Source organism: Protopterus annectens, chromosome 17.part0 (genome assembly GCF_019279795.1).
Source record: "Protopterus annectens isolate FY-2018-M chromosome 17.part0, PAN1.0, whole genome shotgun sequence".
In the NCBI taxonomy this organism is placed as follows: domain Eukaryota; kingdom Metazoa; phylum Chordata; order Ceratodontiformes; family Protopteridae; genus Protopterus; species Protopterus annectens.
In genome coordinates, this window is record NC_056751.1 from 747,913,638 (window position 1) to 747,941,434 (window position 27,797).

Consider the following 27,797-nt stretch of genomic DNA (forward strand, 5'->3'; position numbering starts at 1 on the left):
GTATACATTATCAGATATGGGGCAACAGCCACCAACAGGCATGGACATTGGACAGAAAAGCAGCAGTAGCCAAGATATAGGCATGGGGAACCTCTTGGTCTGGCAGGGGGAGCAAACTTTTGATAGAGTCAGCCTTGTGAAATTCAATAAGGGAAGCCTTGCTGATCCACAGCCAGGACTAGGGTGCTAGAGTCAGTGTGAGAAGGTGTGGGTGTTACTCCTCTTGGACGTCCCATAGGTAGAAGTCCAAATGACAACAGTGCTACCTTCTGCCTTCATTTAGCTGAGGGATGTTCCTCAAGGGCAGCCATGGTCAGATTCTTCCAGAAAGGCTTGAGGGTAATCAAAGGCTATTACTAGGCTACCACTAGAGCCTTTATAAGCCTAGCTGTTCACTCCAACCCAATTTTGTCCCCTAGTACTTTAGGTATCTATTAGGAGGTGAAAGAATGTTAGTAAGGCGGTAGCTAAGGGACTTGGGGGGGGGGGCTGTTAGAGACATTATACTTATTGATGGTCTCTGTCCATCAGAGACACGTGAGCTAGACTGGGACTGAATATGCGATTTCCCATCCAATGGTCAAGGTTTCATTTGAACAAGGTCAGAGATGAACTCTGCTTCACATGGATAGGGAGCCTATTCGATAACATGGGGGTCCTTTGAGTCACGTATCTGTCCCTCTGGCATGTTTTATGTCACAAGTGAAGTTCAAATCCTTGGGTGCAGTATTTGTAGTGCTGCTTGTTTGGCAGATGTGTAAAAGATCCATCAGGTCTGGCTCTGAAGATGGCTTATAAGCCGGTGATAGATCACCTCTCATGAGCCTGTAGGATACTGAGTGCAGAGACAGGGCCTTTACGCAATCTGTGTAGAACAGGGTATTCATGCCCCAGATTCTCCTGGTGAGGGACCTTTGTTGGTGCTCCAACTGTTGCAAGTGTCTGGTTAGGTGCTTGCCAAAGTGGGTATTGTACTCAATGATGGATCTGATCAGAGAAGAGTGGCACTATAACTTCCTTGGAACTGGATGCCACAGCCTCATCTATAAGTTGGGTGACATAGAAAGAATTTCTTATTACCTTTGCTATAAGCTGGTGGAAAGGCAGATTACTGTCTACATATGTTCCCAGATTCGTGGCTACTGGATTTACCCTTAGGGGCGTTTTATCTGTGGAATAGTTAATGTGGGTGGACAGTTTCCAAATGAAATTACAATGCGTTTCTTGGCACCGAGTTTTACACCATGACTTTAGCACCAGTCATTTGTCTGTGTTAGACCCTCTTGCAAAATGTTTGCATAATGGGGGAATATAGGATAGCTCCCAATTTACAGTCATCTGCAAACTTGGTCAGCCAGAGGCCTTTGACATTAGCTTCAACTTCCAAGCAAGCCCAACACAGAGCTCTGAGGTACTTCGCCAGTGACAAGTCTCCCCAGTTCTCTTGGGTCCTACCAGAGAGCCAGCCAGCAATCCAGAGAGTTATGTAGGTATTTATGCCCAGTTCAGAAAGTTTGTCAACAATGCCTGAGTGAGGCACTGTACTGAATGCCCTGGACAGGCCAAGGTATACGGCTTTACCCTCATCCACTGCCTTGGTGACTGTCTCAGAGATCATCCAGGTTAAGTAGGCATGACCTTCCCTTAACAAAGGGAAACTGGAACTTCCCCCAGAGTTTGTAGGTTGCCAATGTCCTTGTTGATCATTTCCAAGATAATTCTTTCCATGGCTTTGGATATTAGACTTGTCATACTGATTGGTCTTTACTTTCTGGGATCAGCTGATGGTCTGCCCTTATAAAGAGGGATGACCTTTGCAGTCCTATTTTCACCATAATTGAAGAGTGCCTCAAGTGGTCGTGACAGACTATTCAGGAGGCAAGCAGGGATATTGTCGGGGCCCACTGAGGCAGTGTTTTTGGCCTTAGCGAGTGTTGCCAGAACCTGAAGCCTGCTAATATTTGTGGAGGATTATGCTAGTAAGGATTTCACAGACGGTAGCTGGGGGAGTTGGGGGGTGAAGTTTGAGCTGAACTTATAAGCCAATGATTCACTATTTCTCCCTGATCAGTGAAGGTGATTCCATTAACCACTAGTTCAGCACACACTGCTGTGTATTACCTTTAAGTTACTGGACATAGCTGAAGAAGGCCTTGTGATTGTCCTTGGCCTGAAAAGCTATCCCAACCTCATAGTTGGCCTTGCTAGACTTAGTCTGCTTAACTTCTTGTTTAGATGAATCTGAGAGTGCTTTTCTTTATGCAAGTTGCTCTTTCAGATTTTGGACATGATGTTTTTCTTTTGTTATATATCCTGTTGAGGTGAGGACTCTACCAGTGTTTTTTTTTTTGGCTTACTTCTAGTAGGCATGTCAGCGTCTATGCAGCCATTTATGTTTGTGCAGGGTTTCTGTGAAGAATTCTATACAGGTAGCTGTGATCTTGGGGTTAGGGGAAGCCTTGAATTTTGATGAACTGTTGCTTAATAGCTCTTAACTATTAGGTTTAGTTGGGCTTTGAGTCGATTTTTATTTCAAAGATGGTAGCTTAGTGATTCAACCTCAGAAGTGATAATGTTGACACGGTGGGTGGGGTGCAACATTCTCCCATGTTTGTGAGTACTAGATCCACTATACTGGATTCTATGGTTGGAGCATGAACTATATGGTCCAAGTCCAGTAAGCACTGTACCTGTGAGTTTGAGGTAGTGTATGTTTCCCAGTCTATACAAGGATAGTTAAAGTCACCCATGAATAAGATATTTGGTTGGATGGTGACTGCCTCCAATAGGTCTATGCAAGAGTTGAGAGACGTGTAAGACATAGGTGGTGACCTATACCTAGCCAGGATATGGTACGGGGCCTTATCTAAGGTGACCTGCATGTGGATGAACTCCATGGCATCATCCTGTTTGATCAATTTGGTGGTATATTTGTTTCCAATGTAGACAGACACCTCCACCTTTAGTCCTTGCCTGTGCTGATGTTGGTCTAAACGAGTGGAAGGCACTGTGACCTTGTACTGCCAAAGTACCTTCTAAGACTTTGAACCAAGACTCAGTAATGGCACAGATGTCTACATTCTCCACAGTGAGGAAGCTTGTAGGGCGTAGAGTTTATTGTTTAAGCTCCTAACATTGAACAGCAACATCTGAAGGTTGCTTTGAGTCTTGCTATGTTAGTAGTTTTGATATTTTGGCATTGCCTAAAAAAGCCCTAAGGGGTGTAAAAAGTTTAAGCCAACATTTGAAAGTCTAGGGGGGACAGCTGTAGACCATCCTTGGCAAAGCAATGTGGTCCGTTAACTATGTACTTCCATACTGACAGATATTTGATCCACATGAAGTGACACCAGAAACTAAGGCAGTTATTAAAATCAATCATTCTGTGCACATACTGTGACATCATCCGTGGTGAAGGTAGAATGCTTCTCAATGCAAGGCTTGTAGATGTCTTGGACACATATTTAGAGAGATCCATAATGTGTCTTTTCATATAGTCCAGTGTGGTACATCTCCAGTCATTTACACCCATATGGGTTACGATTAAATCATACTGATACATGGGGTGCAATGACTTCACTGCATGTATGATATTGCAGATCATGGCTCCAGATAGGCCACTAACAGTTATCTTTTCCTTGTCTAACCTAAGTGGGGCATCTGAGTGTCATACAATTGAATCCCCAATGACAAGAATATTAGGTAAAGTGCTTGCTTGCATTACAGGCTTCATTCTTTGGGAATAATTGTGTGTAGGCTTATATGTGGTGTTTGGTGTTGCTTTTGGTGCATACTTTAATGACTGCTGAGCAAAGGTGTTGCTGTGAGATGGCTTAGGAGGCCTTTGAGGTGCCTCAACATGTGTGATGAGGGGCATGTGTAAGTGATGTACTGTGTGTGTTCTTCAATGTTGTTTGCAAGCAAGATTTTTGCCTCCAAGAAGGCTGTGTATTTACGTCTTGCATACTGTTAGTTTCTTTAAGGATTAACTGGTTGTCTAAGAACATGAGCCAATTGCTAAATTATCTCAGGCTGCACATATCCACCAAATTAGCTACAGAGAAATTTAGAAATTGCATATACTTGTTGTCCAGTCCTGTATTAGGGAGAACAATTATGGTTTAAGGACTGGGTTTCAAAACAGGTTTTCTAGAGTGGCCAGTAGAAAAGTAAATAAATACCTTATGCAACAGACAATAGCAATGAAAAATAAATGGAAGGAACTTTGGAAGTCAGGTTACCATAAGGGGCAGAAATGTGAGACAACAGCCTTTTAAAACCACAACAGGAGAAATATGGGGGGGTGGGGAAAATTCAAGCTGCAAGCAGCAGTTCTTGATTTTCTGTTGTGGAAATAATCAGAAGCTAGACTTCTTTGTTTAGTCTTTAGCAGAAGAGCTTCACATAAGTCAAGCCTTAAAATGGCCGCTTTAAATTCCTGGGACAGTGATATTAGCTTTAAGGCAACAACAATAATCCAGTCAGTAAGCCAATTAGCGAAAAACATGATCCGACACATGCATATAGCCACCAGTATGGTGGTGGGGCAGATCACTGCAATGGTACAGACATGGAAACCTGTCAACTAGGTATTGAAATAGCAGATGAGGGTAGCAGCTTCCATGAAATCCTAAGGGAAGACTCAGCAGTCCAAGGTTCAGATGGCAGTGCTCTGTCCTGGATGACAGGGTTCAGGATGTACACCTCAGTAATACTGCTGTGGAAGTACAAATGAGATCATATTTGCCTTCCTGTAGCCTCTAAGAATTAGTCGCAATTAACAATCAGTATGACTTGCCATCTTCCATTGGCAGAATACCTCTATGTCATTGCTGTTGTGGCCACTGTGCACAGGATTGGTTTCTCCACTAAGTAATCCTGTGCAGTTTGGAGTTTTGAGCATTTAATGTTACTACCATTCAAGGTAAGAATGATGTGTCCAGACTGTAATGAAAGGGGTCTTGTCATACACAGAGTAGTGCCAAATTACGGGTGGCAGTTGTGTCTCTGTTCTGACCACCCTTTTGCAAGATGGTCTAGCTGTATCTCTAGGTTTATTCCCAGAATGGCTACTCTATAGCTCTCTTGGATGCAAAAATGGCTTCCGACTAGCATCCAGGGTGTCTGCATGGGTGAAGGTCCCATTTTAGTAGAGGTTGTGGCTGCAGACCCACCTTCATTCCATCCTATGGTGTTTATGTGGCTGATCTTGCCAGTAATATATGTTTGTTTGTTTCTAAGATTAAGCCATGCAAGTCTCAACTACAAACAGATGGTACAGTGAAACTGCAAATGGCTCATTAAGTCAGTTATGGTTCCGCTGATCACTGTATCATTAGCTGTATAATTAAGGCAATTCTAGAATTAATACATGCTGACATTTATGATTCATTTGGTCATTATACAATCACGATCACTGTTGTGATTCTATAGCTACTACATGTAGACAAATGTTGACCTCCAGGGATGCGGATATCAGACCAAAACAAATGCAGGTCTCATCCCAATAGCTTTGCTGATTCTAGATAAACGTTTAATGATTGTGTGTTCTTATGACAATGACAGAACGATCTAATGTCTACCATGCCATCTTTCCATGGTAACGTATGTGCAAATTATGGTCACCATGGGTAAGAAGGAAAAAAGAATTCTGTAGGAATCTGAGAAATAGTAACACATGCAGGAAAGGCAGAAGACATGCAAATTAAACACTCCTAACAAGGACAGGTAGTGACAGAAAAATAAAGGACTCACTTCAGTCCCTATTACAATGCATACACTAATTACCGAGGTTCTGTTGTAGGGTAGCTGTGGTACCAGTGGACTTTCAGGTCCAATTGCATATTAAATTTGCTGCAGTTAAAAGTTCTTACTTCAGTCTTTAGCTGAGCTGTCAGACTACAGTGAAGTGAGCTACCAACTGTACAATCCCCTCTATTCCAGTTGATGCTTCCTTGATGCTCTTTGCAGAGTGTCCGAGGGGTTCTGAAGCTTTTTTTTTTTGCAAAAGGTATTCAAAATAGGTCATTTGATTGCACAGTCCATCTATGTATAATGTGATAGGAGTCTGGTTCTTATTTTGTTGCTTTTTGGAACGGAGGGCATGACTAAGAGGAACAGCCAGAGGCTTTCATTCTGTGCTGACTGAGGCAAAATTTTGGACCAGCACAAGATGAACCAAAGTGAAAGGATTTGCCAATAATGCTTTCATTAATCAAGAAGAAAGGTTGGAGGTTCAAAAGCAATTATTATTGTTCTTCCATTCACAAATGATGTCAGCTTACAATCCAGCAATGCTATTCCTATGACCTAATTGGGAACTTCAGGGGAAAGAAAAGTTTTGGGGTACTGTGGGGGAACATGGTTGTAAAGCTGTAATTTTTAAAGGAAGTGGCTGAATGGTATGACACCATGAGTGGGGCTTGCTGCTTAATTTGAGTCAGGAAGGAAAAATTCACCTGGCCAGTACTGAAAGGATTGGTGTCTCTCTCTAGATTCTTTTGGTAGTGCATGACCATTCATAGTTGGTTATTAGGATCTGTCTGGCAGTTCCAGTAACAAATTAGACCTTCACATGATGACTAATTATGGGGCTATGTGCAATCATCTCCAAATTCTTAGGATGCATGGAGTAATAAAAGGGTTTTTCATGCCCTCAGACGTCCAGGGCTTCATATGCTCTATACTGAATGGATTGGATTCTGCCTACTCTTTGCTGCCAGGTCTGGGCAAACTGGTGAACTCTATTCATTACAGAGACTCCTAATTTCAATTATTCTTCATGAATGAGGAATTCATACTATGCGAGTTGTTCCAATTTATATTGCCTCTCTTTGCTGACAATCAAATAACTAAATAATGTCCTCAGACTGGCAATACTGGAGTCCATCATGGTACTGCAAAAAGTTAATGTTCTTCTTAGATGAAGCTGTAGAATTTGACACTTTTGTCCTGTGCTAGTGGCCCTCAGGGATTTCTTTCATGTCCAATGTACCCCGGTGGAATCCAGAGAAACTTGAGCCTGCAATTTCTAGTATAAGGGCACCCTATGGCCATGGGCCTTGTGACATATCCAACAGCAGGGTACCAACTTGCTGAACCCTTCTTGCACTGCTGCTCCCTTCTCCACTTCCTGAAAAGGAAGGAGGAAGGGGCAGCAGGGGGTGAGGGACATGCACAAGACCTGTTATGATCGGCATACTGCCACAGCTTTGCTAAGGACAGTTGTGGACATGGTGGCTGTTTACACCACACTATTGTACATAATTTCTGAAAAATAAATGGGAAGCCTACTACAACTGTGCTAACACAGTGACATGATTAGAAGTCTTGGGCCATCTGCCTGAGAATGTGCCCCATCACTGGCAGACAATGAGAGATTTGTCTGCCTATAAATGACTGGAAGACTTAATGAGAGATTTGTCTGCCTACAGATGCAGAGAGTTCCCGAAGAACTCATGCCCTGAAGGTCTTAAGGGCATGAGTAATCCGACAGGATAGTAAGCTCTGAGGGAATATAAGGCCAAGTAGTACACTCAGCCTATACCTGCCACTGTAAGAGGTACCTCTGGGCCTCCAGAGTTGACATCATCCCCACACACTGCAGAAGTCAAAAGGTAATGCTGTCCTCTGTCTGACAGGCCAGGGATCACTGGGTCCTTGTAGCAACAAGCCAGGAGTGATTTTGAGTGATGCAGCACACTCAACTCCTTCCCATAGCATGAATTGTAAAACAAACAATGCTTGTCGATGATGATCTTGGTTACGTCACAGATTTATAGTTTCCTATGAACCTGCAAGTCTTTCAGCCATCTCCACAGACTGAGTCCTGTTTGTGGAAGTCCAGATGAGAGGGGATCTGCAGACCTGGGGCTAAGTGGAGTTTCACAAGCTCAGTCTAAGACAGTGGGCCTCAATGAGGGGCAAACCCGATCCAACACCTGTTAGCCTACGGGGAACATAGAAATCATAGATTCAATAGTTTCACAAGAGCAATATAAGGCAAACAGCCGGTGCATGCATTGTGTTCGATTTTAGTTTTAATACAAGTGCTGCCTGTATTTTTGTCGACAGCGGTTCATGTTTTTAATTACAAGTATTTTTTATTATAAGTTTTTAATTATAAACATTATAAATTCAATAGTTTCACAAGAGTAGCACTAGGAAATCAGCCGACCGTTTTCATTGTAATCCTCTATTTTTTAGTAGAGTGAGCTGTTTTTTTATTGTTTAATATTGTTCCAGGGTGGGTTTTACATAGCTATGGCCTTGTGAACCCATACCTTGGTGATCATGTGATCATAATGTTTCAATATAAGTAGGGGTTCTGATTTTGTGACGTTGTATCCATTCTGAAGAAGTTGGTTTGTGCTACCGATGAAAAGCCTGTATTTTTGTGCTTAAATAAATATATGTGTTTGGATTTTAAAACGCATTGGGTGTTTTATCACAGTTTTACTAAGCTTTCCGGTGGGTTACTGGAGAGTTTCCTCCTTTTTGTTCTTATTTCAGTTTAATCCGGTTAAAAGTTTGTTCAACATAGAAATGGAGTGAACTTTAGAGTTGTCTGGCTTGCTGGCATTGGGATCCTTCAGCTGGCCAAAGGAGAAGTGCCGGAGAACAAGCCTTGTGGTAGCAGTGTTCCTGTACTTTTGAAAGAGGTTAGGCTGTATTCCCTTGGACATCCCATGAGTAGATGTCCAGATAAAACTGATCTATCATCTGGTGTTGAAGGGAGTTCTATAGTCAGATGGTGTCTCTAGTGGGAAGGCTTGAGGACAGGCATGTTATAATTAGGTAGCTTGTAAGAAAATGCAGGGTTGGAAGGACATTTGGCTGGTCCATGAATGGTGTAGTGAAGAGCATGGTCATTCTTTCCCACAAGTGGTAGACCACTGGTGGCTGTAAAACATTTTAAATCTCTCAGACTGTCTTGGAATTATGGGTTCTGGAAGTCATGAAAGAGGATCTACCATTCTGTGAATGTGGCAAAAGCCATGATTTTACATGATGTGGTGGAGTCATCCCTCTGACTGAACCTAATGCATGTGTGATCTAACAATTAAGTAGCCTCCATTAGACAATGGAAGACTGGCGATTTTGTAGCTACTGCATACATCATGTGCACATTTTTATCGCTGGTGTGCTGCTGTATGTACAGTGTGTAGATGTTTACCTTGGACCTTTTAAATCTCTTCCATTTCCTTAAGGGCAAGTGCATGGCTGTCGTTGTTTTGGAAGATAATTTGCCACAGACCATTCTGCCAGCATAAAGCACAGAGGAGTGTGGTAATATGGCATTGGTGGAGTCTGGAAGACTGACATCTTCATTAAGATACAAATGCTGGAATTCATTTGGGGGAGGCTTGATGCTCAACTAGCATGGGGAAAAAGAAAAAGAAATCTCTGTTGTAGTCTCCAGAAAAAAATGTTTTGTTAAATCAAAAAAGCTTTAAACCAAGCTGAAAATCATGGGTTTAAGCAGAATACCAGTTAATGCAAACAGAGGTTTGTAGTAAAAGGGACTAGTTCTCATGGGAAAGGAGAATGTGATCCAAGGGAATGACAGGAAGTAGCTGCAGGTAGGGACAAAGATGCTGTTAACAGAAGTAATATGATTACACAATGCGAGTAGAAAACAGTTGCATGGAATGGCAGTAAATAAGTACTTGAAAGAGATGGTAGGAAGAATAAAGGTTTATCAGAAGGGTAGATGACCAGGAAAGGGTAGTAATAATAATACTGACAGATTATTATAAATAATTGAGACGGGAAGAGGCTTGGTACCACTTGGAATGAGAGGACTGAAGGGGACAAAGTAATGACAGTAATAATTATGGCGGTGTGAAGGGTTAGGTGGGAAGACAGCCAAGTTGGAAACACTTCAGAATCAAGCTGACACGATTTTAAATGTTAGCCTATGAAAGCAGGGATATGGGTGTAGTGTGCAAGGTATGCAACTGTGGAGGGATGGCAATCTACATGAGAGAAAGTCTAGAGGAGTATGACAGACAGTAGGGGTGATGAGGAAAAATAGGGAAGAAGGCTGGATCAGCAAGTGAAGGAATAAGATGGCAATGAACCAATAGTAAGCATTCTGGCAGTAGAATTGCATGAGGCAAATGAGGATTGTTGATATTTCTGCTAATAGGTCTATGGGGATGCTAGTGTATGATTGTATAGTTTGGGATACAGCCATGGAATGTACAGGGAAAAAATGGGTTAAGATGTGAGAAATCAGCCTTCCATATACAGGTAGGAGTATCTTTTTCAAGGTATGCAGTGAAACTGCCTGCTGTATTCCATTTGGAAGGCTTTGAGTAAAAGAAGGTGGCTGAAACAAAGACAGATTCTGACATGTTCTCTTTAGACAGGAATCAAGTAAAGTAAAGGCTCTTTGGATCAGGAAGATTGTCTGTTATTGACAGTATTAGGGTTTGCACTAGCAAGGAAAAAGAGAGAGACAGGACAGACCATAGACACTAAGGAACCTGGATTATATGGTGTCTGACTGATAAGCTGGATGACTAATAAAAGATCAGGAGTTGAAGGAGTACAAATGAGCATGGCAGCTATGGAGTACCATAATATAAGTAGTTTAGGGAGGTACTAAAAAGGATACTAAGCCATACAAGAATAGAAAGTGTGTCTCTAGTGAAGTAAGAGCGGACGTAAAACAATGTAAAAGGCACAAGGACAGAAGGGTGAGGGTGGTCAAAGGGAAACTTGTATGGAGATATGATGTAAAGTACTAAAGTTGTTAAGAAGGGAAAGGTAGAATGGAAAAAACACTCTGAGGGGGGAAAGACTGCTTTTTTTCTAGTAGTAAGTACTACTAAGTAGGAAAATAGGGAAATTGCTTTAACTAACTTGAGGCAAACAGAAACACAAGGGAATACAGTGTACACAATCCCCCCAACAGGCCACATCAGGAAGGCACCTAAGGTGCAGTGCTTGCTCTCCCAGCCCATATGGTCTTTGCCACACCGACAGCAACATTTGACTGTTCTTAATGTACAGCTGGGCATCAAAGAACAGCAATATGTGGTTCTTCTAGGACCAATACTTTGAGTATAGGATAGAAATATGAATCTTTCATTCTTAAGATTTTTGCAATACAGCAGTGGTTGACTGCCTCATACTTGGAACTTTAGTATTTTCAAGCCTCCCTGGTGAACTGGCAAGCCTCCCTGGTGAATTGGCAGGAAGGCGTTTTGAAAAACGGACTTCCAGACTCTAAAGTTTTGGTCTTGGTGTAAGCAGTGTGTGGAATATTTTGAACCGGGGGTGAGGTATTAGCATTGTTTGGCAGCCCCTATACTCTACAGTCACTGTTAGAGCTATTTCGGACTGTTTTACACCTCTGCTCAGACATGTCAGACGTACGCCTTCCTCATAGAGGTGATGGTAGGGGTCCAGAGTGTGAATTGCCACCTTCCAGACCACTGTGTTCCCAATCTTTTTAACAGCAGTGCTGAAATGTGTCCATCAGGGCCAGGAACAGGGTAGGTTACAAGTATGTTATATATAAAAGTTATGTTTATATGTAAATTGTACCTTCTAACAAAATCACTATGAGTATTATAATTTGTACTTCTTGTGTGGAAAAAAAAAACCCACTGTTTTATGTAAGAATTGCTGTTTTTATAATATCGGTCATAACTTCCATGTTAACTTTGTATAATTTCTTAGAGCTTTTCTCCCCGGGCCTCTACTGAAAATTGACATGTATCCAGCTAGACTAGCCCGGTCAACAAATGTAAAATAAAAAAATAAATAAAATGTTTTGATTCTAGGGGGAGTTAGTAGAGAGCCAGGGTGAAAGTTTGGGCCTCCCTCATCATCATAATCATGGGTTTAAGTGCTAGGGGGTGAAAGAGTATGTGGTCTTCCCTAGGGCTGAAGTTCAGAGCCATGGTATGAATCTAGGCTTCACAGAACCTACTGTCGCAGTAATAACAAGAACACAGTTGTCAGTTACAAAATGAGCAATGAGTACAGACATTGCGGTATATACATTCCTTCCAGGGGCCTGAATCTGGGCCTTCCAGAGTCTTGGGTCTCAGTCTTTATCTCAATCACAGCACTGTTGGACTACCCTAAAAACATATAACCAGGAAATTGTGGGGCAAGATACAGACTTCCCACACCTGCAACAGGGAACCAAGGTGGTAAACTGAACCTGTCGCACTACATTCTTGAGGACAGCAGAATCAGAGTATCCTAAACCATGGTTCAGGTGTGTTGGCTAACATGTTCCTCCAAGGGACAGTGGCAGGGTGAATCTGAACCTTGCACACTATGCAGTCTCATTCGGAGAAGCATCACACAGAAATCAGACCTGGGGCTGGGTACACACAGCAGTAATATATATACCCTTATAGGGGCCAGTGGCAGAGAGCATGGTGAAGAATCTTCTCCCAGATCCTAGTCTCCATCTTGGACATACTGGTGTCATACTGTCTCAATTCAGAGGCTGAGCACAGTACACAGTAGTACACACTATCCTCCAAGGGACAGTGGCTGGAAGCCATAGTGTAAATCTAGATCACCCAGAATTTACATTTTCAGCAACAGTGCAGTTAGTCTATGACCTGGAGCTGGGAGATACAGCAGTTGGGGTATATGCACTCAGTGTTGGGGAAGTACAGCAGGGTAAAAATCAGGGTAGTCAGTTTTGTAGAAGGTTCTTCCAGAGAAGGTGGCAGGGATCCAGGTTGCAAAGATGGGCCACCCAGTGTTGAGAGATTTTAATAAAAAGGGTGACAAGTGATTTTTTTTTATCTGCTGCTGGGTGAAGAAGGAATGGTACTAGATGTTTTCATCCCATTTAAAGTGATTGGGATTAGGGTGCAAATCTGGGACTGCTAGACCATTCTGGGATTTTGGTGAAACGTGCAGTGGAAAATCTCAAAGCTAAGCTGCAAGTGCCTGTGAGAAAGCTATATACGATGTCTTCTAGGTAGCTGTCAGGTAGCCATAGTATGAATCTGGGCCTCCCAGACTCTGTGGCTGTGGTCTTGTCAAATGTGATGTCAGACTTTTCGACCTAGACATAGATGTGGGAGACTGTGGTAGCATATATGGCTCCCAGAGCTGGTGATACATTTTTTCCAAGGTCTCTGGCCTTGGAAGCAATGGCGTTTGACCATCTGAAACCCAGGCATTGGAGAGGGTCCTATATGAATGACCCTCCCACAGAAGACGGCATGAAGTCATTATGTAAATCTGAGCCTTCAAGGCCTCTGTCGTCTTAATCTTGTTAAAAGCAATGTCAAGGCTCTCTTTCACCAAAGACCAGTTTGGGAGGACTTAAAGGCAGGGAGGCAAAACATGGTGAGAAACTGTGCCTCCTAGGCCATACAGACTATTGATGTCAATGCCTGTAGTCATAACACTGTATATGCTGTCTCCCAAGCTGGTGAGCAGAGCCAGGGTGTAATTTGCCCCTCTTTTTATATTATAGTCCTGGGCTTTGTGAGAATTATGGCTGCTGATACAAAGTACAGAGACTTAAAGCAGCTTATTGGTATAGTCGTATGTAGTCTGCCTATAATGCTGACAACCAGGAATTAACTAGTACAGTGGGAAGTTGGAGGGCTGGCTAGAGGTAGGTTTGAGCAGCTTATGACAGCTCATCAATTACGCTGATGGAACACATCCTGTTGCAGATTAGACACTAAGGCACACCCATCTTCCTTCCTCAAATGCCTCCTCTTCTGATGTGGAGATCTGGATACCAGTCTCTCCTTTGTTCCTGTCTCAGATACTCTTACCTGGTTAATACTTTTATAGCATACACCTGTCTCCATTAATCTATGGAAGCCCAAGTGCAGATGGCACAATGAAACTGCATATGGTTTATTAAGCCAGTTATGAATCCATTGATGATTTTGTCATTGCTTGGATAAGAGGAACATCCACAGATACTTATGTTTGGCGAAATAAGAATTTTGGACTGGTGCAGCACTGACAAAATTGAAACTATTTGCTGTGAATGATGATCAAAATTGAGTCAGAAGTTTGGACACAATGCCATCATATTTCTGACCATAAATAATTCCATTAGTTATCTAGTGTGGTTATTCCTATGATCCACATGGAAACCTCCAGCAAACCATAGTATTTGGGTGCTGGAAGGAGTATGAGTGCAAAGCTAAAACATAACAGTATTGCTGACACTTACAGCATTTGGCTTAATCTGACTTGGAAATGGAAACTTCAATTGGCGCAGATATAGAAGCAATAGACTTTTTTTTGCTTCCTTGAATGGTGGAGCATGGCTGTTCTTAGCTGTTGGAATGATTAGTCAGTTGTGAAAAAGAGAGAGAAATCTAAAACCACCATACTCCATCATTACTGTATTCTGACTGTAAAGACTTTACAGGTACTCTTACTTGAGATACAATTATAACAGAAAATATGTGTTGAGTGCAAATGCCCATCAGCAATCTGTGCTCCCTGATACTGACCAACAACTTTGAAAGTTCCATCAACTCAGCAGACACTGTCCATCAAACTGGGGTTTTCCCTTGACAATTTGTGCCAGAGAACCTCAGGCTGAGAATGTCTTCCCATGGAGCAAGCTGGTGGATACCATGAACATTATTAACATTGTGGTTCAAGTACTCAGCACTCCTTTCTGCAATGCAACTTATGCTGCATAAAATAAGCACAACAGTTGAGGTATGGTTGCATGAAGTACTTACCATATTAACAAATGATTGACTTTGGAAGATAAGAACTGTAATTCCAACTCTTTGTAAATATTCTTGCTACAGGTAGTTTCAAACCACTCTGATAAATTCTGGCATTGTAGACTTTCCAGTGGTATTTAGATGCATGCATCATGGTTCCATGTTGACGATAAACTGTCTCACATTCCAGCCAATTTTAGTTGCATGTTGTTGTGTACTGCATAATTAATGACTTCATTATCAGTGAGAGTGGGCTGAGCATGGCAAATGTTTCATTCTAAACAAGTGAGGAAACATACTACTAGAACCACTGCTGGGAAGCATGTGCAATGTATATAAAAATGAATAAAATGTTAATGTTTTTACAGTAGAGATATTGGAAAAGAGCTTATACTGCATCACACATCAACTACATCAAGCAACAACATCCATGTTCTTCCCTGCCAGGTGTCAGTGGCACTTAATCTGTATATACTGCCAAGCATTGCAATTTCCATATAAACAGGTACTAAACTTTTAAATTGAAACACTATGCAAAACAACTGCAGCAAAGTATAAATGTTCTCTCTGGTATTGTCTCCTTTGAAATGAAAATAAAAGCCAGAAACCCCAGCTAACCCCAAAACATTTAGAAACTATTCTAAGGCAAACTTCATATTACTAAGAGATGACCTGGCAAAATTACAAGCCCCTCAAACACTGAGAACACAGATGCCTATGCAGAATTGCTCACAGAAACAGTTGTGCCTATCAGGTGTAAGCTCAGAACAAACTACAGTGCCGGAAACCCAAGATCAATACATTGTACAACAAAAGAAATAAAAGTCATAGCAAATATTAGGAAGTACAACGCAAGGAAAATAGAGTGTGGCAAAGCCAATTTTGTGGTATAAATTGCCTTCCAGATCAAGGACAATTTTCTTGGCTGTATTTGCAACCCCAAAGCCAGTACACAACACTATATAGAACTAATTGTAAATGGAACCCCCTATATTAAGCTGGAAGATGCAACAATTCTGCTAGTGAACAAATTCAGCTCTAGTTTTACCTCATCTCCCCTGGCCATCCCTCAGGATATATCATCAAACATACCTCCCATCTATCAGTAGGGAGCAGGACGCAAATGCATTCTCCAAGGCTGAAAACACATCAATGGGCCCCAATAATATCCCAGAACACCTGCTAAATAGTGTGATGCATGACCTATCAGGACCACTGGAGTCACTAACTGTTGCCTCCAGACAGGCTTCATTCCACACAAATGCAGAACTGCAGCGCTCATCCCCCTGCAAAAGGGTGGGCCAGCTACACACCTTGGTAACTACAGACCCATAAGTAGTCTCATGCAAAACCATGGAAAGTATTATCATGGAAATAATTAATAACGACAAAGGAATCCCTCAGACACATGGTCTTTTGCACTAATTCATTTAGCAGAAATGAGCAACCCAGTGATGATCCCAAGAACACAATCATGGACTGAACAGTGGTGCAGCGGTAGCACTATCGCCTCACAGCAAGAGGTTCTCCAGTTCAATTCTCAGCTGGGGTGCCTTCTGTGCGGAGTCTGCATGTCCTCCCTTCATTTGGGTGGGTTTCCTTCCCCAATACAAAGACATGCACCTGGAGTTTTTCTCCCCGGGCCTCTGCAGAAAATTGGCTTTGTTCCCAGTCGGACTTTCCCGGTTAACAAATGTTAAATATTTTTTATTTTTATAAATAAAAATAAAATAAAAAATAAAATGTTGCATCTTAGTTTGTACCTCATCTTAAAAGTATGCATGCACTTATGTTTATGCTTCATATAACTATGAACCATTTCAGCACAGTAAATCCTTGTTTGAATATCTAAAATCTCACTTGTACATTGTTAGACAACTTGTAGAAATTTTACAGTAATTACATTAAACATTCGAAACCATACTTGTAAAGTTTTGCTATGTGTAAATTTAAAGAACTCTTAAGACTATCTCACTATATATATCAGGTAGCAAGATATGTTTTATTGCCTCTTTTTAGAAAATTAAATTCTCATACAGCTCTTCTTTTTGATTTCAGTTGTACTAATATTAGTGAGACACAAAATGTAATAACTAAAACATTACTAATGCAAAACATTTTCTGAAATAGCCAAGAGGTTTAATACAGCTTTGTCTACACTTAAAGGGGAGTGTAACAAAGTTGTCATACAGCTCTTTTGGTGATTTCAGTTATTGCTTCCTGCAAAGTGACATCTTACCGTGCCACCTTGGTAAGTGCAGGCAAGCACACAGGTGCAGTCACATATTTGCAGCCACAATTAGTATATACACAGGTTTCACCCCTTACCTCTCCCCTATGTCCCAAATGTACTGCAGGTAGTGTTTTATTCCCTTTGGCTCTCTGATTGCTGATATGTCACAGTGTCCATGGGCAGCATTACATTATTTGGAAGGGCTGCCATTCCATCAGCTGCTATGTTGTGTGCAATGCACAGGGGCTAATAACCCATATGTTTGAACAGCACACCGGCTGAGTTAATGATTTCCACATATGATATACAAGTCATCTGTATTACCACTTCATGCACAGTGTCATCCCAGAGGTCCAAGTAGTAGGTAAGTGCAGATACACTGGTTCACTGTCATATCCACATCCTGACCACAGAGACCAGTCTTGGGCTTATTACTCTTCAAAGTGTTTGTGTGAGACTTAACACCTTAACACAAAGATGCAACAGTGTAGGGTTCACATATACTGCACAGCTATTAATCTTATGACCTCTCCTCCTTGCCAGTGCCCTCCTTCAGGCCACACATCCTTTCTCAAGATAGACTATAGCAGTCAATCCAAGAATAACTTTGCAGACATTCAAGTCATCTACGTTATGCTTAAAGGAGAATAGTTTGTCACTCTACGTAACATGCAGAGCAGGTTTATTCCAGTAGTTTGTGGGATGCTGAACTATAAACCTTCCCCTCTACCATGTTTTATTTATCTACCGGAGGAAATGTAGGTACTGGTTGTAGTAGAAGGTCCAACAGAACTGGGTCTCTAATGGAGCAGTAAGTGAGACAGATGTCTCCTCAAAATCTGTAAGACGTGAAATAATAGCATATAGTTTCTAGCCTCTCTTGATAGCTCAGGGACTTTAGGACTATAATTTTTTTAGCTAGGAACCATTGGGGTCTTTCTAATTGTTTGATATGTTTATTGAGATACATCCCAAAGGGGTGCTGTCCATGACAATTGGTCTGATCAATGCAGACTGTAAGGCAGTGATTACCTCTTTAAACCTTGATGATATTCCCTGATCAGTTAGCTGTCTAAATAATAGGATTTTCTGACGACCATTATTCCACGATGGTCAAAATCAACCCAGGTTCCTAGGCCTCTGATTATATTTTAGTTTTGCAGTAGTGTGTTGTCTATACAATGCAATGAGGGAAGGGCTTTCTACAAAAACTAATGATACTACACCTTTTTCAGCATTCTGAGCCCATTTTTAGTACAGAGTTCATTCTAAAGGGATTGGGTGTCAGAGGATGAATTAAAAGCAACCACCAGTTTGCAGTCATTTACAGACTGTGTTTGTCAGAGGTCTGACTTCTGCTTAAACATCTGAGAAGTACTGAAAAGGAGAGATCCTAGCACACAGCGCTGAGGGAGACATACTTTTTATGAGGCACCAGAACTCTCACTGTGTAGGTCATATTGTCGGTCATCTAAATTATCATCCATTTTGCCACATATGGGTCAAATTTTAAAGCATTTTATGTATTTAATTTAGCACTCTGCTTGAAACAGGGCTGGCTTCCATTGGCTGAAAGAACTTCCTGGTGTGCTTGGTAAAATCTACTGTATAATGGACAGTAATTTATCCCATTACAATTTCACCTTTCTTTAGCAACCCTGGCTTATCCCCTACCCTTACTGTGATTGCCCAGGACCTTTATTTTCAATGAAACATTTATTACTGACTAAACTCTCTCCAGCAAGTGGAAAGTTGCACATCTATAAAATGAAAGCCAAAACCTATTTCATAGAAGGCAGGCACTTTATTATTAGAATATAGAATATTAAGTCATAAAATGGTAATTTTTATTCAAATTTGCAAAATATCTCATATGTTAATGCAAATGAAACACACTATGTCCAAAATACATCAGGAATTTATCTTCCCATAACTTTCTATCACTGTAATAGCACAGCCAACCTTTAAAAAGTTGTGTGTAGTCCCTAGATTGAAAAGCCTAGGGCCCTTTAGCCAAAGAGAATCTAGTGTAGCTTTTTCCTGAACAAATGGTCTTCCTCCAATTGTAATTTATCCCTCTTTTGAGACTAGGTTAGATTCTGTAAAATGTTTTCTGTGAATGAGATTAACTTCTCCTGGAACAATTTCACCTTCTTTTACAGCCCAATCTATTCTCCTACCCTTGCTGTGATTACCAAGGAGCTTTGTTAGTCACTAAAGGTTTCTCTCTCATCCTTATTACTGACTGGACTCCATTCAGCAGTTTCAAAGATGTACATTTATAAAAAGCATACCAGAATCTAGAGAAGCCAGTTCTTTTCCTACCACAATGCATTGTATTTTGTGTAAATATGCATGTTAATGAAAAGGCTGAGTTATTGTTTTTACCACTACCAAAATATTTTATGTAAACATTAACGGCCAAGGTCTTTCAATGAAAAAGAAGATAGTCTTTTTCCAAAATGCCATCAGGAATTTATCTTACCATACCTTTCTATCACTATAATACGTACAGCCTACTTTTAAACAGCAGGATGGCTTCCTTTGACAGGAAAAACCAAGTCTTTTCATGAAAAAATCTAGTGTACCTCTTTCTTGAGAAATTGTCCTTTGTCCCACTGTAATTTAGCTATCTTTCTGTAACTACGCTAAATTCTGATGGCTTAAAGGATCCCCTAGTGTGCTTGGTAAAATCAAGCTAAAATGTATTCTGTCAAAGAGAATTGTTTTCTGGTACAATTTCATCGTTTGCAGCCCACTGTATTCCCCTACCCTTGCTATGACTACTATGGATCTTTATTATTCTACTGACTGAAAATGCAGCTGTTTTGCCGTTAGAGTCAAGTATATTTAGGATAAAAGTGTACGTTTCCAGGTAAAGAAAAAAACTATATCAATTTTATTCTTACCAACATAATATATATCTATAAGTGTGTGTGTGTGTGTGTGTGTGTGTGTGTGTGTGTGTGTGTGTGTGTGTGTGTTATGTGACTATATGGGTCTACTTCTAAATTTCAAAGTATCAAAACGTCAACTTTTTTATGGTCGAGACCATAAGACTGAAGTTTTGAAACTTCTAACCGTTTAAAATGGTGTTCGCCATATAGCATGGAACTGCATATTTACCATTTTCCTGCATATTTACCATTTTCCTCACTGTAGTGTGATCATAGAGTTGGCATATTTAATTAGCAGGGAGTGTGGGGTGCAAAAACTTAAAAAAAAGAAAAAAAAATGTGTTTTATTTAAATTTTGAAGTTTCAAAACTTTGATCTTATGGTCTCGACCACAAGAAAGTCACTCCCCAGGATTCACGAATCCTCCATGTAAGACTAAATTAGTCTTACACGGAAAAGCCAGTCTAAGAGCAAGACGGCAGCGCGCCATGCATATTAATGAGGACACGCTGCCTCAACTCCAAGGCTAACACGGAGCAAGAATGAGTGCATGGGGCGTGTCGGAATGCCGAGCAGTCCAAAAATCCATGCCCCTGCAAGTCTCTCAATTGGGAAATGTCAACTGACATGTGCGAGTCCGCTCAAATGTGTACATACCCAGCACTACACTCCCCCACATTCTAAACCCCTGTACAATTATAAAATGTAAAACTTGTATTTATTTTTTTAATTATTCCCGATATAGCTGCCCGTATTTGTGAGGGGTTTGCCCATTGCTTAGCTACAGGTAGCAGTTTAGACATCGAAGAGGATAAGAAGAAAATTATATGCAAATTAAGCAAAATAGCATAGTGGTAGAGCCTTTGCACAAAGAGGAGGCATTCCTGGTTCGAGTCCCACCACTCCCCTTTCTATTTTCTGTTGGAAATCTGTATATAAAAATAATTCCTGACATTTATCATTTAAATTTTAGTAAAAAGTATTGAAATGGCCTCTGTAGTAGTGAACGAATTATATATATATATATATATATATATATATATATATATATATATATATATATATATATATATATATATATATCTATAAGGTGAAATGGTTATGCATACTGATGAATGCATAAGTAACGTTATCTTAAGCAATGTGAAGCACTGCTAAGCAACGTTTACCAGTATTAAGCATATTTAAGTATAATTGCTCATAGATTAGCACTGCTTTAACTAGCGCAATTGCTTTGCGTGGAGCTGCGCATCGCGCAAACTAACACAAACAGAACATGTTTGTGCGTAGCTGCGCACCGCGCTAACTAGCGCAACGTCAGGCAACGTAGAGCACTGTAGAGCAACGTTGGGCAAAGTCGGCTAAACACACACACCTCCTAGCCGGTCTGGCCAGTAGTAAAATAAAAAGCAATGACAGGCCTCACACCCGGGATACTGTGCACTATAATCACAGTACTGAACCACTAGGCCATGACAGCTTCTCATAAGCATGCACTTTCAACACACACATACATATCAATGGAAATTTACCCATTGCTATGCTGGTGTGCCTTCAGTTGAGTTTTTTTTTTTCAAAACTGGCCAATCACAAATAAGTGCAGGAAATGATGCATATTTAAGCTCCATAGGTGGGAATACTTGCCATAACTGGTTGTAGCTCCCATCTACAGGCAGCAATGGCCGGTGCTGGAGAAGGCTCTCATTTTCGAGTGCAATGTTGGGGCACTGAGGAGTCAAAAGTAATGGTTTGGCTCCTTGTCCATAATCATGAGGATAGACTCCTGCGTGGCCAGTACCAGGGCACCCAATACAAAGTGGAAGCCTGGAACCATCTAGCTCATGAACTCACCAGTGCTACAGGTGTCCCTCAGACTGGTGAGCAGGTCAGACACCACCACGCAGACCTGAAGAGTCGCAAGGTGGGTCAACTGGACCAGTGGAGCCAGGAGGCCCATGAGATGGAAAATGCCCCACTACTGAGTAAGTAGCCATGGAATTAAGTATGTAAGAATTGCTATTCTAGTCTATACTATGGCTAGGTATGTGTCAATATCCCTTCATTGACTTCACAGCCACAGGTGTCCGTGCTGCGAATCAGCAAACCTATGCAGATAGGCTGCTAAGGCTGCGCCACCAGGCAGGTTAGTAATTATCCAGCTTGTACTGTTATGTAAAATAAATGAGAGAGCCTGAAAAAAGTGTTTTAAAACACAATAAATAAAGGTATAATAATTCTCTAATAATTATTCTGCATGTACTGTTATATAAAATAAATGAGAGAACCTCTAGAAAAGTGTAATAAAAGTATAATTCCTGGAGTGTGTCTTGTGTCATTTTCTTTGATATGTTGTTGTACTCTTATATCATAGAAATAGTACTGTTGTATTAAGCGCTGTTAACACACAGTTGGGTAGGCCCATATAAAGTGGATGAAGGGAGTGCCAGTAGCTTTTAAGCATATTCACAGTCCTCAACTATTGGTTCATGCCCAACATGTACAGGTTAATCTGGCACATGAGTAGCTTGGTATTGTGTTCCCCAGAAATGTCATTGTGTTGGCAGAAATGTAGGGAGCTGTTAACATATAACTGATAATTTCACCTAAATATATCTAGATAAGTATAGGAAAGTACAGCAGTCAGTGTACCATCTCAGCAGTAGTGTATCTGAGCAACTAACAAAATATGTAGCAGTAACATCTGCATCCCGGACAGTTTTTATGTCAGATACAGCCCATGTATGTAAAGATTTAGCAAAACCTATTTCCCAATTTAAGGACAATTGGGTAGTGTAATAATATATGTAGGGGCATATAACTGCAGTTAATAGGAATGTAGTGTAAATTAGAAGGATATACAAGTTGTTAATGGAGCTATCGTTTTCCACCCTACTGTATGTGCATAAAAAATGCAATTCCACACTTCAATGGGTATGTCTAATCTCAAAACATTTGTTGGGACATATGTCCTATTGGTTTATAAATATCTGCATTTATTTCGATGCATGTGCCCTGTTCAAATACCACAATATTGCTGGCCTGTTGCCATCAATTAAACCTGCATGCTGGTGTAATGTCCACTGTTGTTCTATATATGCATGCGTCATGCTTGCTGTTCAACTGTTGGAACTCTGGTGTGTTGGGTTAATGGGAATACTTATGAATGCTGTTATAACTAATTGGGAATGCTGTTGACTGTTACTAACCTAGATTTTCGTTACATCCTCCTAAACATAGAACGCATGGGAAGGCTGGTCGCAGCGGACCCACCTGTCCCACCTCAGCTGGTGATGGCATCTGGCACCAGCAGGTCCGGTGCCCAGCCTGGGATCTCCTCCTCCATTGGCCCTGTGTCACTTTCAGGTGGAAGCGCTGCAGGGTATGGGGCTTGTCCCCCCCATGCAAGCGTGGGTGGAGGAGGACCACCTATCACCCTCCGAATGGTCCGGGCTGTGGTGTGTAGGGAGATCGAACGTTCTGTCACTGATCCTCTACGCCAGCTTGAGGCACGAGTGGTGCGACTCACGGGTGAGCCTGCCCCTCCTACGCAGCCCCCAGCACAGCCACCATCTGGGCTGTGAAGGTACAGTGGTGACTGCCCATGGGTGGGGATCTCAGTTCCACTGTTGCCATCTGTGGGCTCATGGGCTTGCGATTTCCAAACATCCTTCCCCGTCAATGATGTTCACCCACCACATGTCATATTCCCCCCTGTATGCGTCTGTCTTGTCTGTTTACCTCCCCAAATATACCTACTTCCCCTACCCCACATTCCACTCTCACCTGAAAAAAAAAAAAAAAAAAAAAAAAAGGGCAATCTGCTCCCAAAAATAAATTACGCCTCATACATAGCTGCCCATTTTGCACACATGTCCACTGGACACAAACTGCTATTTAATTGGCAGTATGACATACTTTGTTGTCCTCACACCTCTCTCAGGGGTGGAAGGTTTCATATTTCCCTCCAAATTTATTGCATATGCACAGCTGTTGCTGTTAAAGAAATGGGCAGCTATGGACCTTCCCTACACCCGTCCTGCACATCCCGAGCTGTTTTCCCCAATGTCTTTCCCTCTTTGTGCCCCTTTTTCACCATTTTCGTATCTCCCCATTTTCTTTTCTTTCAAAGAAATGAGCGCGGGGGTTAGCGGGAGTAAGCACTATTAAGCAGTAGTTAGCGGGTTTGCGCGAGTGTGCGCTTAGCTAAGTATTGCTAAGCTTCACGCAAAACCACGCAAACCCGCTTAGAACTGCTTAAAAGTGCCTTAGTCACCCTGCATGTGAGGGCCCTTGTTCTGCTCAGCAGCAAAATAAAACACCTCTGTCAGTCTCGAACCCCGGACCTTGGACACACTAGACTGCATGAAGTACCACTAAGCCACAGTAGATATACAGCAGGTTGTTGCTGAAATACATATATCATGCATTAGAATGAGTGAATGCAAAGGAAAAATAGGAATGCCATAACACAAAACCTGTTCTGTGGAACTTTACCAGCAGTTGTTGTGGAATTGCATTACATGACTGTGATAAGAGAACCAGCCATTCTAGCAGTAAATATTGTTACAGCAGCACTTTACAACTCCCACACAGTATCATAGCAGGACAAACACTGGCATATCTGATTAGGGCAGAGGACATACATCCCAACTGTGACTGCATTTCAGGGATGTCCCCGATTTTGAAACATATGTTAGCTGTGTCCCTCTGAATCCTCTGAAAAGTAGTGACATTAGGCAGAAAGGTGAGGTATTACACCTAATGAATAATGACAATATGTAGGAGTTAAGACACCGCTTGTACTTCAGAAAAGGTGTAGTAATCCATATGCACTGGTTCTCTTGAAGTCTCCACTTACTGTCGCTAATATTTTGAAGGTGTACCTCACTTTTACCTACCTTTACCTCACTCTGTTCAAATATGTACCAGAGTGTTTCAGAGGCCTGGCCGAGGCAGAAACACACAGGCATATCAGCTTTTCTGCTGTTACACGCTGTGCAAATACCTTTGGAAGGAGTTCCACAAGCATACCCTTATGTAGGAGTACAACACTGAAATACCAAAGGATGTAGCCATGTACTGGTAGCAAACGACTGTAACAATGCCACTGTACCAGTGCTGAAAAGACCTGTGCGTTGCACAGAGAATAACAGCCTAACGTCTGGCTACCATCTGGATAGGTCCACAGTTGGGAGCTATGCAGACAGACTACTTACCTTGCTAAACTAACAGGTACACAGCAACCCTTTAAGTCCAGCAAGATAACATTCACACAATAATACATAATGCTCTCTGTATGTCTGCATCCCCACCCAAATGTACAATATACCTGTTTGTTCAGGGTCTACCAAGGATGTAGGTAGGCATACTCAGTACTGGAATTGTCCAGTTTCCTTGAGCATCCTGTGGTAATGTCAACAATAAAAAAGCACAAACTGTGCAGAAGTGAGTACATTAATATTCACAGTATAGCAGTTCACAAACAGTTCGTGTGCCAAATTAATACATCTCAATAACTACTTTTGTATGGCAGTTAATTGTATAAGTAGAAAAGAAACTACATACTCCCATGAATCTTGTGTTAGCATTTGTAGGGGCGAGTACAATTCTACACTGACAACTGTGTACTGGAAGTGTCAACATTCAGGTCTGAGTACATTTAAATTACTGGCTACACCCCTAGCTTCAGATATAAGAACTATACCAACCTTCTGACTTAAACAACGGTGTCCACAGCAAACAAGCATGGGCCCCACTTTGGAAAGCTGAAAGGGCTACGCCTACCTGACTTAGCAATTTATAGCATTGGGTTGCTAGGACAGTGAGTACTGCAATTACCACACAGCAGGCTGCATGCAATTACCAAATGGTGGACACCAATTGGTGCAGAGGCCATCACATGGACATGTGCAGATACCTATAAGAGCAGGCTGTACTTGCTGCCCACACACGCAATCATGCCATTGCAGATATTGAGAGAGAGAAAGAGAGAGAGAGACAGACACACACACACCCACATCAACAGAAAAAAAAAAGCCAAAGACACAAGGAACGTAATACTACCAACACATACAAAGGAAAGGTATGCAACGGATATGTATTTACTGGCATGTAGTAGATGTTTTTGAAGAGTACTCTACATACTTTGAAACATCCATATGTGGCAGCAGTACGTATCTATGCACAGATGCCCTGCATAACTATTGCCATGGACAAATCAGTGTGTAGCTGTGTGCAGTGGGACATAACTGTGACATATGTAGCTCAGCATTAAATGTCAAACATCTGATCCATGTTATCTGTGTTCTGTACAGTAGTGTGGACAATGGCTGTTTGGGGGAGTAGCGCATACAGCTATATACAACATGGATGTGACAGAGTAACACATGCATGATAGTCATATTAACATGCAGTTTAGCATTGGCAACTGCTGTACCAGGCTAGTATGCTAATCTAGCATTTGCAGCTATATATACACCCTCTAATATTACTGTGTGCTCACATGTGACACTGGTTCATGTTGCAGCAAGGCCAAACAGGTCAGCCGTGAGGTCCAGGGACTTACAACAGTGTGGACCTTGTGTGTGTATGGCACACACATACGGAGAGATATATCTGTGTCAGATATATTAGCATCTGTACATGTGCATAGAGCAAGGGACATACTGCAACTGTTTGTGAATGGTGGACATATATATGTTGGTGAAGGTTATGTGCATATTTGTATGTAGGTTCTAGTGTGGCAAGCAAGACAGCATACAGTGCTGGTATACGACATGTGGTGGTTAAACGCTGTGGGTGTGATTTGTTAGGTTTGCAGTGTTGCAGCCGGTGAGGCCTGCTAAAGCTAGATGGGCTGAGAACATCTTCAATGCATTTTGCACAAGACTGTGCAATATTGTTACATAACTGTATACCTCACATCCTTTGTATAATTGATATTCCCACCATGAAATGTGGACTGTATATGTGCCTATATGTACACCAAAGGATGTTTATATGTATATATATATATATATATATATATATATATATATATATATATATATATTATACATATATACACATACATACATAAATGAGAGAGAGAGAGAGAGTTATATTTACTGTGACAGATGCCTGGTGACAAAGCCATGGCCTCAAGCTCAATGTCGAAAATGCATTGCATCCCTTTTGGTAAAAACTCTGTACCCATGAGCTACCACATAGGTGGTGGTCTACTTAACACCGAAAGTGTGATAAGAGACCATGGGACACAGGTGGACAGTAGTCTCCCCTTTGATAATCACAGTGCCAAACTAGTCATGTAATCTGTCTATGTGGCACACCTCATCACAAAAGGTGTGCCATCCAGTGAAAAAGAGGTCAGTGTTCCCCTCTACTCAAACCCATTATAGAGTACAATGCCCCTTTTGATATGTACCTCACAAGACATCTACAGCAACTGGAAAGGCCACAGACATACCTCACAAAGAGTATTACCGGCCTCAAACAGATGCCCTATGCAGACAGTCTCATAAAACCACAGTTAGTCTGTGTCGCATACTGCCTACTCAAGAGGTGATCTCTGCCTAACATACAAAGCTATGTCAAACCCAGAGCTGTTGGCTACCCAGAGGTGATCTCTGCCTAACATACAAAGCTATGTCAAACCCAGAGCTGTTGGACATGCTCCACGTAAACAGATCACAATCCCTATGAGCTACACGCTCTGGGGACCTAAACCTTGTCACCTCAATAAACAGAACATGCTGGAGGGATAGATTCCTATCTCAGAGACATCCCATACTCTGGAACAAACTACCTATCAATAGCAAACAAAGCTCCTCATAGCACTAGTCATGAATAATCTTGATTGGATGGGAGATAGGAAATACACCCCGGAAATACACCCCGGGAATCACCTCTGTGGTTCTGCTTGACAGGGACACATGAAATTAAATTATTTGGGTGTCTAAAGGCCAGGGTACC

The 27,797-nt window shown here is 41.5% G+C and overlaps 1 protein-coding gene across 1 annotated transcript in view; it reads right to left on the reverse strand.

The window, feature by feature from the left end:
- Positions 1-27,797, reverse strand: part of LOC122791507 (ras-related protein Rab-10-like) — a 314,823-nt gene that overhangs the window by 264,546 nt on the left and 22,480 nt on the right. The gene's annotated exons all lie outside the window — the stretch shown is intronic.